Genomic DNA, 11204 nt, shown 5'->3' with positions numbered 1-11204 from the left:
CCATGATGATCATCCAGTTTCAACCCCCTGCTATGTGCAGGGTTGCCAACCATCAGACTATTTTATCTAGCAAATCTTGCAAATTTGCTCAATTTTCTCCCACCTCTCCACTCTACAGGCAACTCTCAATTTGAAGACTCCTGTTTCCTGTAGGTAAATAATACTTCTTAGGTGCCTAACATGAAAAGTATCAGCTTTTCAAGATAATGCTACCCATGCCCTCCTGAGCCCTACTAAGGGGGTGGCTGACCTTACATATAACTTTAACAATCTTGCAGGAGATTATGAAAACCAATGACTGAGCAATGTCCTGGACCTAGAAATCAAAGCAGATGGATCAAAACTCCCAAACACTGATACTGTTGAGAAAGCACCCCATATTCTCACGGTGTGAGATCACTGCAGAATCAGAGAAGGCCTGGAGAAGTTCCTCCAGAATTGGTTGAGCAATAGGAAGTTGGTTGTGACTCTTTGGATGAAAAGAATGATACACCATGAGAAACAAAGAGAATATCAAAAGATAAATGAGCTCAAAAGAAGTCACGGATTTGAAATACAAAGATAAATGTACTGGATGCGAGCTGCAGCAGGCGAACGATGGAGGGTGGAGTAAGGAAGGTCTGGGAGCACTGGGGAAAGTGAGGCTGCATACAGCAGGTGACTGTCCTCAGGCCACCAAACTCAATGTGACAAATAGGTTGTCAGAGCCCTGTGAGCTGCTGCCATATCCATTGCCATCCTAGACACAAAACCAGTGTTCCTGGCTGAATTTCTCTAATGGTGGACAGTTGTCACCATTGGGCACCCAAGGTGACCCAAGGAGATCTGGAGAAGGATGAGCTTTTATGTCAGAATATGGCATCACTGTGCTGGTGGCTCTGAGGACCATGGGCTTGGTGAGTGAGACATCATTGCTGTCTCCCCTGTACAGACCTCTGGTGTTTCTACTTCTAGCAGTGAAATTGAGAAATGGGAATCAAAAAGTCCATTTAGACCAATCAGAGCTTCCTACTTCATCTATTTATTTATTTATTTATTTATTTTCCCTCTAAGAGAATCTAAAAACACCTTGCTTTCTTTGCCTTGAGACATGAGAAGTGCAGATTCACGCTCAAAAATGGAGCACTGGCTTCACCCACAACACAGTCATGGAGATTCCATAGGTTCCTTTCCTGTCTAGTAGGAACTGAGCCCTTATCTCCCAGAAAAGCATGAGCTGTTAGTTTAGATGGTGTTCAGTAAATGAGAGTATTCATGCTCACAAGCAGTAAATCCTTCTAATCCATGAGAATATGCAAACCGGCATAGGAAGCCCCTTCCTGGAGCAGTGGTTGAACCTACACCTTGGAGAGCAGCCGTACTCACTTTGTCCTGATGATCAGGTATTAAATATTCCATACAACCTGAAGCAATGTCAACAAAAGTGACTGCTCATCTTGAGAAGCCCCTCTAGCTAAGTAATTAGTTGCCTAATTAGAGTTAAGCTCATTTTCAAATCTAGTCTCTACTTACGAGGCAGGGATATGAACCTACATCTTCCTGGCTCTGGGATATCCTATGAATGTTCATTTCTCCCCTTCTCCATAAATACATTTCCAAATAAATTACTGTGTGGAATTTAGTCATATTTAAGAGCAGTTAAAAAGAAAATAATATCAATAATAGAAACGAAAGGAAAAAGAGAAAGAAAAAAGAGGTATCTCATGCAATTTTGGCAACCTACCAGACAGATATCTAGTTTAAATCATCATTTACTCTTTCTTTATGCAGAATGGAAAGAAGCAAACACCTCCCACAAGTGATAACATTCGTGGCCCATTGGGACACATATAGATGCCTAATAAATGAACTGTCCAAGCAAGTGCTGATCTGCCTGTTAACTTCCAAAGGAGCTGTTGGTTAAGCCAGGTCAGGACTTCTGGCATCCTGTTTGAAAAATTCCACAGGGAATTTTTTTTGGGGGGGTCAGTAATTTTAGTATTCACTGAAAATATTTCATGAAGCGTAATTGGATCCTGATGAAAGGCTGATTATACATGCGTGTGCTTCTAGATGAATGAATAAGTTGTTGATTGGTTACGAATAACAGAGCGTCCTGATGTGAGAAAAGATGAGTGGAAGGGGACCTAAAATCAACCTTGTCTTTGAATTAGTAGAATAACACTGCTTGGATTGAATTAGTTATATTACTTAAATTGCATTTTATCTTGATAACACCACTAAAATGCAGCAAATCAGCATGCCTAGTCTTTAGAAAAAGTTCCAGCTTTAAGATGCTGTGTGCACTTGCACGACTCTGAATTCATCCTGACAAAACTGTATCCAAATAAACACCCACGTCTCAACAATTCACATCTCCCTTTTAATCCCTAGGAATACATCTTTCCATCACTGATAGGTAACTGGTTGTCCTTATAATAATTGTGTGTATGAGCATCACCCATCTGCCACTTCTCTTCCAATGAGTTGGGTCAAACATTCAGTTTATTTGTGAATAGGAGAAGTAATGCATAAACTCTTCACATTCAGGTCCATTCAGGGTTGACTCTTCTGTGGCCAAGCCAGCTGGTGGGGCAGGAGGAGGCTGTGCTGCTGAAGCTTTGCTGGAAGCCAGTGCTGAGATAACCTGGCCTTCCTCTGTCTCATGTGCATCACTTCGGTCTGAGAATGACACTTGGAAACACAGGCTATTCCAAGTGACAGCATCAGGGAAAATAATCTGAAAAATGACAGGTTCAGTCAACCTAAACATATAATTAAGTCCTCAAGGGATCTTCTGATTTTGATTGATTAAAGGTGCCACCACTTTTACAGGTCTTCATCTCAGGGTAACTATGGCAACATTTTTTTTGGGGGGGAGGGGGGGGGGGAGAAAGCTGTTCCTGGTGAAAAGGTGGGTTCTGCAGCATCATTTTCATCCTAATACACAGATTGTCTCCATTTCAGGGATGGGTTAGTCTATACAATTATAAGGGAATAAACCCTGCATAGTTTAGAAGAAGAGCTGGATTCCATGTTGGAGCAACTCAAATCCTTTCCCTCTGTCAGCACCAGCTCTGGGTGAAATGGTAGTAGTCTGTGCCCACGGGTACTGCTCTGCTTAAAAGGGATGCCAAAAAAGAATTGCTGAGACTATTGCCAGATACTTGGGTTTTGAAGCACAAACATGGCACTATGCACCTGCTGCTTGGCCGAATGCATGCAAAATTAACATGAATGGTTGTGCAATAGTTTATCCCTAAGTGAAGGCACTTGTGACAGTAAGAGAGATGGAGAGTAAGGGACTACACATACCATACAAAGCCCTGAATTAAAGCCACTGTTGTAACTTTCTCTTTGATATTCCACCTGGAATGCTGACCTGCTCATTTGCCATTTCTTTACCTAGTTAGTGTGCTGGCCTTTCCCTGCAAGGTCAGGGCCCTTGTCCATGTCCCTGCAATAACTGTGCTAAATGATGGGTGGACAGAACAGGAAAGGTACACACTATCATCTTTCTGCTTTTGAAGACATTGCTTGAAATAGCCATTGAAACACTAACCCTGAAATTACAGCCATCTCCTGCTCTCTGAAGTAACCACTAGGGGAGAAGTAGTACAACCCAGTAGGTGAGGTATTTCCATTATCTTGTATCAGATCTTGTCTCTCTTCTGATCCCAGAACATTCTAGACATCCAGCACATTTTTTGACCTAAAAGCAAAAGAGTTGACAAAAAAAATATATCAGTATTGGTAAAAGGCAAGAAGACACACCAGCACGTATCCATGCAAAATTAAGGTTGTTGAGATGAGAATCTGTTTTGCCTATGGTTTTAATTTCATTAGAAGAGGTCCCATAGTGATTGCCCCATAATACTCTAAATGATGCTTCATAACAGGGCACTGAGAGAGTGCAGGCAAGTAGAGCATCTACACTTACCCTGGGAAAGGTTATTGCTCTCACTGTTCTGCCTTTATGACTATTTTGATATTTGCAATTAGGACATATTCAGTGCTGAGTTCCTATGTGCCAGCTAGTAAATGTCAAGGTCTGATCTGGGAATTGAATATGTGCTTAAGTACTTTTTCTTTAATTTTTTTGTTTTCGCTTGAGGTCTAAAATCTTTAGTTATGTGAACACTCCCCATCTAACTAAACACTTAAGTTTCCGTCTTCATTTAAGCACAGAGAAAAATCATCATGGAGTCCTTCTGAGTTAAGCACAGTCTGATTCAAACACAGAGCACTTAATGGATGGTACGTCACCCCAGATTTGAACACTGCAGCACACAGCCTTTGCTTCTGCTTTCAGCCCCTTCATAGGGCTGACTCCATTAATACCTTCACTCTGATGAGCTGGTTGGTCTACCCAACGAGGCCGCCTGCCTGAAGTCAAGGCTGCTGTCAACAGATCTCATCGAACTCAGAACAATTACTCTCAACCTGCATTTAGCTTTGAAAACTAATCTTCTAGTTTAGACATAAAGGATTAAATGCCTGAAAACTTCTCTATTTTCCTCTCCTCATCAGAAGCTTTATTAAACAAGAAAAAAAAATACCTTGCACTTTATTCTTCTCACAAGCCTTGACTTGTTACTAAACATTATCAAGATGAATTCTAGTGGAGGTCAAAATGAACTGTTTAATTCTGTGAAATGTGGAATAAGAAAGGAGATTTTAAAAGGCCTCCATGAAGCTCAGGTGGGCTTTTCAGTACAATATGGAAAAATGTAATAAGGTAATATACAACGGGGGGAAAAGTGACTGAAATCCATTAAAGCATCCCCTGGCAGAGAGATCAGAAAGCAGACTGAGATGTCATTTAGTGCATAATAATATCAATTGCTGAGGCAGAAAAAACTGCCTCCAATCTACTAAGGATTGTAATAAAATCACTGGAAGCTGCTGGTCTCTCTTTATCCACCCAGGAGTTTATCCTTCCACATGGGGCTGTGTGAAACATTTTCTCCAAAGAGAAGAGGCTCTGTACAAAACCCTTCTTCTTTAGTGTTTGCTTGATCACCGCAGTCAGCTTGATAGTCAGATTTCACCTCCAGTCCTTCCCGCTCCAAATTGTTAACTCTGACATTAAAATGGATTTCAAGTAGTCTGGGACAAAGTTTTCCCCAAGCCCTTTGTCTTCCATGGGTAGAAGACCCTTTCTTGCCTGAAATCTTTTACAAGTCCTCACTGAGGTAGTCATGTCAGAGCATCTGTTTTGATTTAGGTACCATACACACACACAGGAGTTTATTTAGAGACTCCTTTGCTCTCTTCCCTTCTCGCTTTCTCTTTGAATACCCTCACTTATAGCTGTGGGATACAGATGAAGCACTGTATACACTCCTGCTTTCCCATGGTGACACAGCAGATCAAGTCTTTTCCCATTGCTTGTTGTTCAACCACTGGGACACAGAACAGGAATGAGACAGGAAGGCATGACACCACACAACACAGCATGGCACAGACACTTGGAATGCGTGGGATGCTGTTGGAGGCTAGCAGTAGCAGAGGCACTGCATAAGCAGAGGAAGAATAATAAGGAAGCACTGCCAACCCCCCTACCTGTATTGTGAGGAAAGGAAGGAGCTTGCAGATATTCTCTCCTGTTGTTTAGACCTTTTCTTGACTGGGAATGGCATGAAACACTCTAGAAGGACATTCTTGCTCTGTTTGGGATGTTCCATATAGAACCACAGAATTGTAGGGGTTGGAAGGAACCTCTCCAGCCCAACCCTATGTACATACATGTCTATTGACAAATGAGCTGATCTTTGGCTCACTATGTTTAATTCCCCCCCACACTATCTTTCTCACTCTACTAAACTGGAGTGTTTTAGAGTCCAACTCAGTACTCTGCACCATGCTGCAGCAAGAAGGTTATCAAACATTTAAGAGTGTTTCAGGTGTTTCTTCCCACTTGAGGTCTCTTCTGGAGAGGGAGATCCCCATTATAAAAAGGGGCACGAGGCTGCCTGGGAGGATGACATCAGACATTAGTTATTTATTAGCCCTCTGAAGACAGAGGTTTTAAATAATGTAGAAATCCACCTTGCAGGTCTGGTAACAGGCTCTCAAATAGGTACTGAAGATATTTTGGACTCCCAACAGTAATCAGTAAACTGTTTTTAAGTCTTGCCTTGATTCTTTTCCAATGCATTACAGTCATGTAGTGGATTTGCCTGCCCTCTCTGTCTTCGTCATTTCCATGTAATGCAAGGCTGGTCAAAAAGGCAGGCAAATCAACCCAAACTTCAATGGGAACAGAGGATTATGTTGGATGTAAGCGCCAGACTCCCTGTAACCCCTGGCACTCAATCTCTCTGTTCTCTAAACCAGGTGAAAACACAATCTGTTGAAACCAGATGAAAGTCACAGTTCCTTCACTCAGCCCAATATTTTATTCCAGGGTGGAAAAAAAAAATGAGTTACACAGAAGGAAAACTTTTAAAAAATTATATATAATATCATAGTGTCAGCAGAATCTCTCTGGAAATACAAGCATAGAAGCTTTTCTAGCTTTCTGCATCCTGCTCTGAGCTTTGCAAATTTACAACATTGATAAATGAGAAAGAGCCCTGCAGGAGGCTTGAATACTCATCTCCAGCTGAAACTCACTAAGTTAAAACTGCTTCACTGAAAAACAGTAAAATAATCAGGTTCTCTGCAAGTGGAACAAGAGGTACTAATGGGCAACTTCATCCACACACTGAAGGTGTGAGGCATTCCAGTGGATTCAGCTCAGAGCTGAAGACAATTTTAGGCCAGAAATAAGGTGAACGTAGTTAATAATGAAGGTAATTAACTGCTGGAGCAGCCCCTCAGAGGATGTTGCAGTTCCTCTGTCACTGGAAATTTTAAATCAGGAACAGATAATGATTCTGTAAATGATGTACTGTAATTCAAAGCGGAATCACCCAAGGGAAGTCCCGCAGTCTGTAGCGCACAAAAGCACATCTGTACAGACCTGATGGCCCCTTTGTTGATTTGTAGGAGCTGAACACAGAGGTTCTCACATTTTTCTGTCCATCCCAGTGCTATACCTTATGGCTTTATTCATTTGAGCCCCTGCTTCCCTCCACTCTTGCCAAAGAAAATTTTTTATGCTAAAAATTGTTTATTCAACCACATAATTTCTCATATTTCATCATATTCAGGGTTTCTGTAAAGATTAACACATTTATTCCAAAGGAAGAGAACTAGATATCTAGCAGTAGATAATCTCTGAATAACAGGCTTCATTCCCTGTGCATAAGAAGAAATCAAATATTGTTGTGCCAGTCATTCTGTCCTATCTGTAAGAGGATGAGAATAACATCCTGTCTTAAAAGTATTGAGAGAATAATAAAAAAATCAAAAGGCGCTTCAAGAACTCACGGACATTATTCCCCTCATCCCTTAAAGCTGGAGCAGGTCCTGGCAGGAAGAAGGATGGAATTTAGCATCTATGGTTCTGACCTCAGAGGCCAGTAGAGCCATACAGGAGGTGCCACTGCTCAGCCAGTTACGTTTTGTGTACAAGGTGAGCAACCACAAGAGCACTGTTCAGCATGTTTGACTCTATCCTCAGAGTAACTCCAGCAGATAGAGAAACACTGCAGGAAAAAACTGCCTAGGCTCACTTCCCTGCAGCCAATTGCAAAGGAAGACTTCAGGCCAGAAACTTCCCACTCCAGAAATAAGGCATTCTTCCTCACTACTGAAATGGCTTCCTACTGTAAGCCCAAATCCCTATAGAACTTGCTGATTAGCTCTCCTGCAATGCAATAAACTGAATGCAATAACATGATGGAAAATTATAGCAATGACAGGAGTGCAACAGAGTCCCAGGATAAGGTCAAACACAGCAACCACAGAAACAAAGGAAAAAAGCTGTTTACCTTCAGAAGGCCTCAGGTAGGCAGGGATCTCCAGCAAAATACCCTTGATCCCACTGCCAGCCCTTAAATGAGATCTGGGAAGGGGTGGATCCTGGCTCCACCCCTTCTGGTCACTCAGGTACATTGCATGCACCTGAGCTCCCCTGGGCTGGCCCTGCATTCTCACCAGGTGCTCAATCACTGCTTCAGGCTGTGACTTAGTGTTTCTACCACGCTCTCCTAATGAAATTTTGCAACCTAAATGAAAAACCTGGAAGTTGCTGATTTTAGACCAAAAGCATGTTTGGAAAATAATGGGCATGGAGAACAGCAAACACAAACCTCTTACACGTAGAGCATGACCAGTTCAAACCCAATGTCTGTTTTTGGGATGTGCACTTAAAGCACCTTTTGGTCCTTTGCTTCCCCTCTTGCTCTACACTAGAAGATAGAAGGCGATGTCAAAACTTTGCTACAACTGTTCCTGTAGAGTGATAGTGGCTGTGATGAAGGAGTTGCATCTCTGTCCTTGTGTAGAGTTTCCTCCCAGTAGGATCCTCATGAATCGTGGCTGAGACTGAGGTCACAGTTTCCTAAATCATGATTTAAATGGATTTTAGTTTTTGAATTCAAGTATGTATGCCAAAAATGATCTGTGCATCTTACCTTCACCTGAGCATATTCCTGAAGTGCTGTGCACAGCTACCAGAAGCAATTCCAGCACTGACCTATATCGACAGTGGTTGACTCTAGTGGCTTGAGATTCCCATTCAGACTCTTTTCCTGTCTTGCATACCTAAGCACTGTTTTAGGATACTAATAGATAATCAACATCTCCATTACATTTTCCATTTGCCTTCAGATAGCTCTTGATAGCAACCTTCTTGCTTTCCATTACTCTTCTAAACATATTTGTGAGATATTTAAACCATTGGCAATTCCAATCAATACATAGGTCCAAACATTGCTTATTTGGGGATAAATGTTTGCCTACAACCCTCTTTTTCATTTCACCTATCCATTTTCTGCAGTTAGCTTGACATTCTGACCAGAATCCAACTCTAAATAGATTGCTTGTTGTATCTTAATGGATTTCCTTTGGGCCATCAGTTATAGTGAATTGGGATTGCACTGGATGTGGATATGATTTGTATTGAATCTGAATTCTACACAAACAGTACGGTGAAATCGGATCACCAAAATAGATTTTAATTTATTTTACAGATGAAATTAGCTTCATTCAGTTTGTTGGGTTCTCCATCCTGCCTTGACCTTTTTGGACAAGTTGGAAGAAGAATGGGAAAAATGAAAGGTCGATATTATTTGAAAAGAGCTTGCAAAATACAGGGGGCCTGGCAGTATTGCCAGCTTTTCCTACACATCTTTCTTCTTTCTAGGGGTTACGTGTTAGACTCTGGGCATTGCAGTACCGAAGATAATTTGGGTTTATGGATAAAGATGAATGCAAGAGTATGTTCAGAGAATTTTGTGCAAGTAGTCCCTGGTGATTATATCCAACTATGCTAAGTATGGTGGAGAAGGAGGACATGGCTGTTTTAGCTGAAAACTAATTCCCACTTCATGGGAAGTGACCCCAGTGTGGGACTGTCCTGCAAGAGGCACCACAGCCAGTACTTGCTGACCAGTAATTCATCATTACGGTACAAAATAATAACAACATAAGTCTTTACCCTAAATAGCAGAAAAATGGCTACTATCTACTAGTGTAAAAGCCTCTTCATTATTAAGATTCACAAATCCCTCCACACAAAATGACCATATTGGCAATAGCAATTAGCCCTCTACTTCTGCATTTTGTTTCTATGTCTTAGGTAATGTATCTCGAAGGTTTTTAGCATGTGAACAAGAATTGCTTTTCATGGCAGTTTTTGATTTCCAAACAACACTTGAGAAAGATAAGATATTATGATGATTGTGGATTATGTGTTTAGGTATTCGCTGTTGTGTGTGAAATCTCCAATTCTCTGTTATTCTAGTGTGAGATAAGGCCCAGATTTTGTACGTCTGTTAATTTCTTTTCTCTTACCGTAACTGCGCAGGAAGAGATAACCTTTATTCTGTTATCCCTTATCAGCTGCAGTATCACTTAATTGCAATACTCTCAATTAACATACACTGCAGTGAAAACAGAAAAGAATCATACACATCTGGAAAAGTAAGCAGAACACTTCTGATAGCATGCAGCAAGGAGAAGAGGGATATAAATGGCAAGAATGCAATCCTTCTGTTAAGAAAAGGTCAACCTGACTATGATCTGTCAACCAATTTGTGGTTCACAACTACTGTCACAGAATCATTAAGGTTGGAAAAGATCATTAAGATCATCTAGTCCAACTGCCAGCCCATCACTGTCACACCCACTAAGCCACATCCCATGTTTTAGAATGAAAATAATTCCAGAAAACCTTATTTTGATCCTAGCTTAGCTACTTCTGTGACTGATTACATGTAGCTAAAGGGAAGGGCAAATAGAAGAGTCCAACATTGATTGTGGACATTATCTAAAGGAATGGTGTGAAGCTTTGCAAAGCCCAGTCCTGGAAGATTAAGAATGTCAGGACTATCCAGGCTTATTAAAAGAAAGTAATCATGTATTTCATCTTTGCAAAGAGAACATCTTATCAGATCTTCTACAGCACAAGGGTTAACGAGGCCTCATCTTGCGGGCAGGTGCAGTGAACCATGGCTGCTGAGATGGCACAGTAAGTTGACTCATTTAAAGGGATTTGCAAACATGTGCTGGCCACAGCAAGATTGAGTTGATTCCTCAGCAGTGAGCCTTGTCAGCAGGCTGGCCCAAGGCCAGTGGATGGGGAAGATGTCACCAGCAGGAAGCTGTCACTGCAGAAGGAAGCAGCAGTGCTAAAACAGGAGCCTGTTCCATTTTCTTGTAGGGAGAAATCAAGTATACAGAATGGGGTTTTATATAAAGAGAACTGAGGTATCAGTGATCCCTTCTGGCCCTTTCCAACTCAGGATACTCTATGAATAACCCCAGCAGAGACAGTGAGAGTGATACATACTTTGAACCTGGGAACAGAAGAAAGGCTGAGATGAAGCATGGAGCTTATCTGTTAAACAAATACCCACATGCCTGTGAATAAGAGCAAGACAAGTAAAAAGAAGAAATATATCTAGGTGTTGTGTTCCAAGAAAACCATGGTACCCATGCTTTTCTGAAACATGGAGACATGGTTGGTGGGCACAATGGGGATAGGTTGATGGAGTACACAACCCTAGCAGTTTTCTCCAACTTTAATGATTCTATAGATGTTTGTTAAAACATTCCATCATGCGTGATAAATGGCAGCTCTGGGGGTGTATGGTATTTGTGACAAGAGCACA

The 11204-nt window shown here is 41.4% G+C and overlaps 1 long non-coding RNA gene across 1 annotated transcript; it reads right to left on the bottom strand.

The window, feature by feature from the left end:
* Positions 1 to 571: 571 nt before the first annotated feature.
* LOC107315470 lies at positions 572 to 7893 on the bottom strand. Its single transcript, XR_001555921.1, has 3 exons — positions 7860 to 7893; positions 3542 to 3691; positions 572 to 2719 (listed from the first exon to the last, which is right to left on the bottom strand). It is a non-coding gene; the product is annotated as an uncharacterized LOC107315470 (long non-coding RNA).
* Between the last annotated feature and the right edge of the window lie 3311 nt (positions 7894 to 11204).

Source organism: Coturnix japonica, chromosome 5 (genome assembly GCF_001577835.2).
Source record: "Coturnix japonica isolate 7356 chromosome 5, Coturnix japonica 2.1, whole genome shotgun sequence".
Classification (NCBI taxonomy): domain Eukaryota; kingdom Metazoa; phylum Chordata; class Aves; order Galliformes; family Phasianidae; genus Coturnix; species Coturnix japonica.
This window is presented reverse-complemented; position numbering and strand designations above follow the sequence as displayed.